This window comes from Balaenoptera physalus, assembly GCF_965194825.1.
Source record: "Balaenoptera physalus genome assembly, chromosome: 4".
NCBI lineage: Eukaryota > Metazoa > Chordata > Mammalia > Artiodactyla > Balaenopteridae > Balaenoptera > Balaenoptera physalus.
Genome location: NC_138891.1, coordinates 106,163,499 through 106,172,441, shown reverse-complemented (window position 1 = coordinate 106,172,441; position 8,943 = coordinate 106,163,499). Strand labels below are relative to the sequence as shown.

General features: G+C 34.9%; 1 long non-coding RNA gene across 1 annotated transcript; it reads right to left on the bottom strand.

Annotated features, from left to right (window-relative positions):
- Positions 1-242: 242 nt before the first annotated feature.
- Positions 243-8,552, bottom strand: LOC309660241. Its single transcript, XR_014263299.1, has 2 exons — positions 3,858-8,552; positions 243-3,822 (listed from the first exon to the last, which is right to left on the bottom strand). It is a non-coding gene; the product is annotated as an uncharacterized lncRNA (long non-coding RNA).
- Positions 8,553-8,943: the final 391 nt, after the last annotated feature.

The following is an 8,943-nucleotide window of genomic DNA, read 5'->3' as shown; positions in this document are numbered from 1 at the left end:
AAGTAGCAAAAAATAAAGAATAAAAAAGTTATAGCTCAAAATGTAGCTAATACTACCATTTTATTTTTTGTTTTTGTCCTTCATCATTCCATTAACACTAATGATAAATTATATACTTTTTGGAGCTTACATTTTACACCAAATTTGCACATGCTGTATTTTTGATTGAAAACTGAGATCTCTAAGTTTCACACCAAGGAACTTTAGTTATTTCCAATTCCAGTGATAATTCCTAGTACTGGTTAAAACCAAAAATACTGACAAAAGAGATTATGGTGATATTAGAGTAATGAAATATATCATGATTTTTAAGAGCAGTGGAATAAATCTGATGATACAATTCAAAAATTTTCAGGACACAAAGTATACTAAAATGAAAAATGCATGAATAAAATAAACAATATTATTCTTACTCACTACTGTTCAGTTTTCGAATAATATCAAGCTGGGTACCAAGTAATGAATAGGCCATTGCTCAAATGGTGACCCTGGTCTAAGGGTAGCGTTATACAACAGTGCTGACAGTTCTGCAAGGGGGGTTGGCTCATTTTGATGAAAAGTGATCCTGAAAAGGGGACCAGGGCCTGACCTCTTAAAGTCAAGGTTTTCTCAGTTCCTTTATCCAGATCCAGGTGTGATAGACACAACCTGCTAGATACCAAAGCAATCCTCCTACATGAAGGGGCCTCATGTACCACAACTTTTAGAGATGACTAAATCGCTGTGCAATTCACAAACACTGCTATTTCCCCGGGCATAAAATAAACTCGGCAGGGCTGAAGGAGAATAATGTGAGGTATCTGCTCCCTCACAAACCCTAAACCACCATTCAGTTCATTTTCTCTCTAGTTCAACACCATGGTTAGCACACTGATTTTGTTTTGCTTTACTTCTGCAGTTACAAAAGTTTTAATGCTCTACAGCCTTTTCTTACCAATGGGCTTTGACTGGGAACCTAGACTTGAGTGGTCCTAGCCAAATCCCATTCAGGTAAATGAAGGGTCTCCATGACAGAGACTTGCCTCCTGCACATCTCCCATATCTAAGAAATGCCTGCCACATTTGCTACAATGGGATCTTCTCACTCTTACCGAACAAAAAGCACTTGGCACCTTTTTACTAAAGCACTTCCAGCATCAGGCTGCCCAAAGACATACATAACCATGAATAAAATTGGACAGGTTCAGATGTAGGGAAATATATGGAAGGAATAATTATGACTGAATGCTGTTATTGATTCCAATGAGAATGTGATCATTAATCTGAGTTTTGATAACTTAGCATGGTTTCATCAAGTAAATGATGAAATTATCATGCAAATTAAGGGGTGGTTGTATTTTGTTTGTTGGAAAGCAATGAAAGTTGTTAACTATTTCAGAAAATCATAACATAAACTGTAATACTGCCCAGGGCATTTGAATTATTAATAACACAACAACAAAAACCTGTGCGGATCTGCATGTTTCACTCATGGTGTAAACATTTGACTACTTCTCTATATCTTCTACTGAAGTCTTGCTAAGTCATTTAGACATTGAAATATTTATTATTCTATTATAAATTAATAATAAAATTAATAATTAATCGAATTAATCAATTGATTAGATTATTATTGACACAATATTGGCATTTTATGTAATTTTGGTACACAAAATATTGGTATAAAATAATTGGTATTTTATGAAATTATGTAGGTGGATTGTGTTATCTACAAATTTTATTTCAGGATAGTATAAAGGAAGTTATAAAATATTTGCTATTAAAATAGAATCTGATAGGGCTGAGAACTACTTTTCCAAAGCAAACCAGATACAGTCAATGCTAACAAACTTTCTGACTGTAAAAGTAATAAAGGCTTTCTATTAGTTTTCTAGGGCTGCTGTAAAAAAGTACCACAAACTGGTACTTAGACAAAAGAAATTTATTCTCACACTTTTGTAGGTTAGAAGTCCTATTGGTTCTATTCCCCTAGAAAACCCAGACTAACACAGAAGGCTGGGCAGCAGAGAAGTCAGCCAAGGTTGTACCACAAGAACAGCGTGGCTAAGGTGCTACTGCAAGTATCCTGACCCCTGGACACACGCCTCTTTGCCCACTGCTGACCCCATACCAGCATGGACATTTGCTACCATCATCCCTCTACTTGTGACTCTGCTGTGGCCACAGTGAATAATCCTTAGCTGTCCGAACATCTTGATTTTATTGACTCCAAATGCAAAGTCTCATGTGGAAGCATCCAGTTAACCAGTGCCAGAGGGTAGGGAGAGGAAATGTCCAGCCCCCTTTGCTTTTTATAGAAGAAAGACAGGCTCAGCATCCCACCAAAGACTGCACAGAGGAAATTCCCTCAAATTATGAAGGGAATTCAAATAGCAAAATAAATGCCAATGTCAACTATTATGGCACTCAGAGCACCTGGTAAGTCTTTTCATACCTGCTTTTTATATATATATATATATATATATATATATATATATATATGTGCCACACATACTTACATTATGTTTCAAATATATGTTTAAAATATCTACGTCAGGGGCTTCCCTGGTGGCACAATGGTTGAGAACCTGCCTGCCAGTGCAGGGGACACGGGTTCAAGCCCTGGTCTGGGAAGATCCCACATGCCGCGGAACAACTAGGCCCGTGAGCCACAACTACTGAGCCTGCGCGTCTGGAGCCTGTGCTCCGCAACAAGAGTGGCCGCGATAGTGAGAGGCCCACGCACTGCGATGAAGAGTGGCCCCCGCTTGCCACAACTAGAGAAAGCCCTCGCACAGAAACGAAGACCCAACACAGCCATAAATAAATAAATAAACAAATACTTTATAAAAAAAAAGTCTATCAAATGCTTAAAAAAAAAAAAAAAAAAAACTAGGTCACCAAATAGCATCTGAAAGAATTCTCACACTGGCCTTGCTAAAAATAACATTTTAAGAACTATAATTTGTCTGCCTCTGCTTTCCTTGTCTATTTTGACTAATTATATTCTACCTGGAAGACCATATATATTCTAAGGATGTCATCATGAGTTTTATTTTCTATTAATTGAACTATATTGTGACTCTAGCATAAGCTCTTTTCCCTATTCTTTTGGAAAACACTTTCATAGATGTTAACACTTAACGTTGAAAAAGTCTTCCAATACTCAAGAGGAATCAATTATGAACAAGTTTAAAAGAGAAAAGCAAATAACCAAAGGTATAGCAAAAATAATCAGTGTCACCAGTGGATAATATTGAAAGATGTTGTTTATAGGAAGTTGAATATTATGACAAAATGGAAGTGATACTGGCAAAATTCCAAGATTTAAAATAGAGTTTCTTCAGTAAATGTCATAATAAACAAGTCAGGGAAAGTCAGATGTTTTCCGTTCTCACACTCCTTTCAGACTGCTGAGAGAAAAGTGACCTTCTCTATTGCTAAATTCAGGAAGGTATCTATCTGTAATATTATTGATGTTCCAAAACTGTTAAGAACTAAAAACAGATTTTAGAGAAAAGTCAAAAAGTACACCCTTCAAAATAATATTTTCTACCCAGTTAGTTTAAAATATTTTACATTGTTCAGTTACCTTTTAATACCTCCAAAAGGTAAAAACAGAGAACAGTTTTCCTTCTTCTCTGTGAAGAAATAATAATTGTGGAGCATTCTCTGTGAGCCAGAAACCATGGGAGATGTCTTTATCTGTGCTATCTCATGTAATCGGCATAAGCCTGAAAGATCCAAGTATTGCAATTGATTAATTCTCTTTTAATCTAGGGTCATATTCTCCATCTCCTCTCTCCCCCATGAAATTGATTTGTTCAAGAAACAGTAGTATGCCTTTTGAAATTGCCCATAGTCTGGATTTTGTTGACTGCACCAAATTTGCATACAGTTTTTATTTTCTTCATTTTACAAGACTACTAAAGGTAGTGTTATCGCCTTCCACCCTGAGACACATAATATCTGGTTTTCTTTCTTTTTGTGATGTTAGCAGCCATTCATAGATACTTGATTCCTCTCTTTGTGCCAGTTTTCAAGGTAATGGCTTAGTTCACTGACATGATTTAATAGTGAGCTACTAGTTAATATTTCAGTACCATTATAAACCCACAGATCTAAATACATTTGAAGTGATACAATCTTTTGTGGTTATTATCTTTTTTGATGATATAATTGTCTGATTTTTAGTCAGTGAGAGCCTCTTCATGTGAGCGTTTTGAGCACAATCCCTTGCTGTTTGGTGTGATGTATTACCTACTGTCTCATCTTGCACTTGTCCTGCCCAGCCCTGAAATCAGCACTTTCTCCAAAGGAACCCTGCTTTAAGAAATTGTATTTAGGCTCAACATGGGCACTTGATAGCATTGCTTTTTATAAATTACAAAATAGTCAAAGCTTCTCTGATCAGGAATTTGAGAAAGTGGAACATTCTTGTTTGTCATCAAAATTCTTGGATCATCAACCAAAGCTATTTTCAAATGATTTCCTTGTTAGTTGCTTAGACAATACAAGACTAGGTAAGGAATACAATAAAAATCTTAAAAGCATTGTCAGCCAAGAAAGTGACCAACTCCCACAGTCTTTTTTCCTTCATATTTTATATTCAGTTTCTAAATTTATGTAAAAACAGGTATTATTTTCCAGGTACTATTATCTGCTATATCTACATAGTGCTTTAGTGGCTTTCTGTCTCCTATTCCAGTGCTTTTGTCCCAGTGCTGTGCTGCCCACTGATGGCAAAGGAGATCTACTCCACAAATACTCTTCACATTGGAGTGAGAAGTCTAAATGGCATAGCAGAAAATCCTTCTTCTTCTCAAGAAATACAGCTTTTATGTTGGAATTTCTATCTTCAGTTCTAATAAGTGACCCTACTTCACAGTTGATGTGCCAGCTCCTGTGGGAGAGACATTGCCACATACAGTATTCTATTGCTAACTTGGGATACATTTCTAAAATCCTCATGCAATTAAAATACTTCAGATCTTGTTAAAAAAAAAAAAAAGACTGGGAATCTGACAAGTGAGTGAAGCTATTAGAAAATTATGCTTTTAAAGACTTTAACAAAATAAAACAATGACTATAGCACACTAAATAAAGGAATAATCAACATATCCTAAATTAGCTACTTCCATTCCTTTGAGGAATAGATGTTATAAACAAATAAGCAAATTAATAAAAGCTTTACTTATTATATAAAAATGGAATTCTTATTTACTGGAAATTTAAAGTTTTCCATTTTCCATGTGAATTTTATAATATTTCTTGCTTTGTTGCTGACAGTAGAAATATTAAGAAGTATGTGAGTTATTATTCATGTACATGAGAGAAAGTCAGAGAGTGAAGTTGGGGAAAAAAAGAGAGTGAGAGAGAGAGAAATCTGCCCACAATCTCAGTGCTTTCCTGGTAGAATGACTTGAGATTCTTACCTGACTCCAGCATTTGGCCATAATCTCTAGAGGCAAATAATAATTGGGGTGCTTCAAAAGGGCAAAAGCTCTGAGCAATCTTCATTGAAGCCAATCAGATAGGCATGATTACATGTGGACGTTCAAAACTACAGTTCCATTCAATGCATGACCCACAAAGACTTCACACCAACATATACCAAACATTTGAGGGCTTTGGCCTGGCTCTGCCACTCTCTCTTACATATCTGTCTTGCTTCTCCCCTAATAGATATATGAGTGCAGTTCTAAGTCCCACGTCATATGTTTTTCAGCATCTTTTACTCTTTCAAAATTGTTTCACCACAAAATCCTCTGATTTTACTCATTTTTCAGCTTTCCTGGGTTTTTTTTTTTTTATTCTACTTCTGTTTTTCTCTTTGTGATTGCAACTAATGAGTCATGCCTGTACACTTGCTTGTGCTCCAATAAATATTTTCGTAGTTGAGGAAAAGATATACAGAAGGAAACAGAATACACTAAGGGAAACATGAATACTTAAGGGAAACTCACTGTTTGAGAAGTATTATTGTAATTAAAGAAATACCAAGCTATTCTGATGGTTCAAAGTTTATGGGACATTAAGTTTCTTGATGAGAAGCCAGGAATTCTGACTCCTAATTAAATGCTTTTTCACTTCCACCAATCTATGTGTATCTTAAGATTCTAAAGAATTTAAATAGATATCTCTTAAACTTGTCACTCTAAACAATGTAAGATGTCTCCAAATGATTAAAAAAAAAACAGGGGTAATAGTTGGAAGAGATTAATATAGTCAGCTGGCTGCATTGCTTGGTTTTGTTACCTTCAATAGCATAATACAGTAAAATTTCTTAATGGTATTATCGTGAATACTTTCTTTCTTTTCCATAATAATGTCTTTTCCTTTATTTTATTCCCATGAGGTTTTTGTTCCATGACCCACAAATTATTGTTATACATATGGAAGGTATTGCTTGTTTTCTGAAATGCAATTAACAAATGAAGATATCCTTGCCTTTGCAAGCTTCATAACACTTCTTAAATATTTCTTCAAACTTTTCTCAAACTTAGGAGGAAAACAAATTCTCTTTGTCCTGCTCTACTTTCAGATCATATTCTTTCCTTCTCTTTAATATCATGTAATTAGGCAGCACTATGATATAATGTTGGAGTTTGGGTTTTTTGAGTCCAGTTAGTATTTGGTTCCCTTTGAGATTTCGTAGTTATGTTTCAAAGGCAGTTAGGCATGATCATAGTATATCTTGAACCCGTATAAAAAAAAGAACCTTTTGTTTTTTTTAAAACTTGGTGAATGCTTGTCCTCTACAGATTTTTTTATAAATGAGAATTTATTTAAAAACAAAAAGAGAATAACCTATCTTAGTTTGAAATGTATTATTTTAGTAAAGAATTTGTAAATTGATAGTTGATTTGATGAGCTGGAATAAATTTTGAATTATAGTTCATCAACATTTATGAAATTGTGATGCTCAACTTAATTTCTACTTTGCAAACCTTTGTTTTACTGTGACCTATGAGTTCCACTTTCGCAGATGAAGAGTGGGGAGAGGGGTGTGGACTTACATGGTTGATTTCATAAATTCATCATACATACTTCATAAGAACCTCCCAATGTCCATTCATTATTTGATGTGATAATACTCCCTTTTAAATGCAAAGCTTTAAATGAATGAATTCACCTTGCTCTGGATTGCTTTAGAGAAGTAAATTAGGATTTAGTTCCACTATAACCACAGAAGCTAATGATGTTAATTAAGGTTTGAGGAGACAAAAGAAAACTCAAAGTGAAATGGTAGATCTGGGCAGGGTTGGAGGAATTTAGCCAAAAGCTAAATGTTAGTGTGTTGAGATGCTACTTGAGATTGGAGGTGGGTCAGTGAAAAGGAAGAGAAACCTAGAAATGAGAGACAAATTCAGAAAGGGGTGGGAGGAAGATAACAAGGAAATATATTAGCTCAGGATCTTGGTGACAATCAATGTGGCAATGAGTGGCCTAGACAGATTCTAACAGGGGCTGGAGAGTGCACCTGCTGCGGGATGGACCTGCATTTTTGTTGACAGGAGAATGAGCAGATAAAATAGCATCGCATCTTCACTACTTTCATAATGTTTACCACCTGATCTTTGCTGTTTTAACTGAATATTCACACTGCTTCCTTGAAAGATTTTTTAATCATAGGTTTAACTCTTATCAATATATAACTTCTAAACACTTTTTAAAGGGACCATATGTGAAGAACATGTTCAAGGGGGGCCATTCTATCTATACTATGCTCTACTCTACACATACATCCCACATGGTTCAACCAAGCTTTTGTGCCAACTTTTAAGATAAGATATCAAATTTGAACTTGTTCCTTCCAAGTCCAGGCTAAGGTCCAAATTTCCCCACCAAATCCTCAATTTTCCAGTGTTGGGAAGAGAGGACTGAAAGAGAACTATCCCATCTGCTCAGGCTCTGTACCCTGCTTCATAAACTCTAGCACCCTCAATTTGTCTCAGAATGGAACCAGCTGTTTTCTGACCTTTTTATTTATTCATAGGTAGCATTTTGGAGAGTACTTGAAATGTTTTTAAAATGTATAAAAATTAATTTTCTTGAATTTTAAAAAATGAACCACAAATCTCTCATCCCTTTGCAATTTTAATTTTTCTAACAAAGAGTGCTGATTCTAGATTTAGTTCCATCTTTCACAAAATAGAATATATAGACAGCATTAAGATAGACAGCATTAATTTTTGTTTTTTGGTGTAATGGTTTTTTGCTTTCATAAGCTTTCAACCTTTCATTTTAAAAACACACAATGCCATCACCCCAGTTTTGATGTGAGAGAAAAAAAAACTAACCTTGTTGTTATAACTGATGATAAACCTGCCAAGTATCACTTTTAGATGTTTTTGTATTGAGGTTTTTTCTGCCTGTCACATGGGCATATTTTCACTTCAACCTAAGTGCCATGAACATTTTTGTTTTTTGTTTAAAATATTTTTAGATATCTGTATGACTGTAAATAGCAACCATGGTTTTTACCATTTGAAAATAAAATGTAAGAAATACAATTGTTTAGTTGAAAGTCAGATTTTTCTCTCTTACGAAATAGAAAGTCAAATCTAACCTGTGTCTATTTTTTAATGCAATCATTCCTAAAGTATATTGATAACTCTTGGTTTGAGAAATAGGTAAAGTTACACTTGAGTATTTTTTTCTATAGAAGCATTCATAATTTCTTCAAAAGCATTTACCAAACTTTCCTGGTCATCAGTTGCCATCTCTCTGGGGAGTCAGAAAATTCTCAGGAAGCTAAGGTTGACATTCTCAGAGTCCTTTTTGTGGACTTCCGATAAGAATTTTTTTTTTAAGTTTTGCTTTGAGGACCTTCTCTGTTCCAAAAACAGAAGCTATAGATAAAATATTTTTAAAGTGTGTGTGTGCGCACAAACATGCACGCATGTCTTTTAGAACAAATTATGCCACCATGAAAGAGAAAAAGACAAAGCATATTGAAGT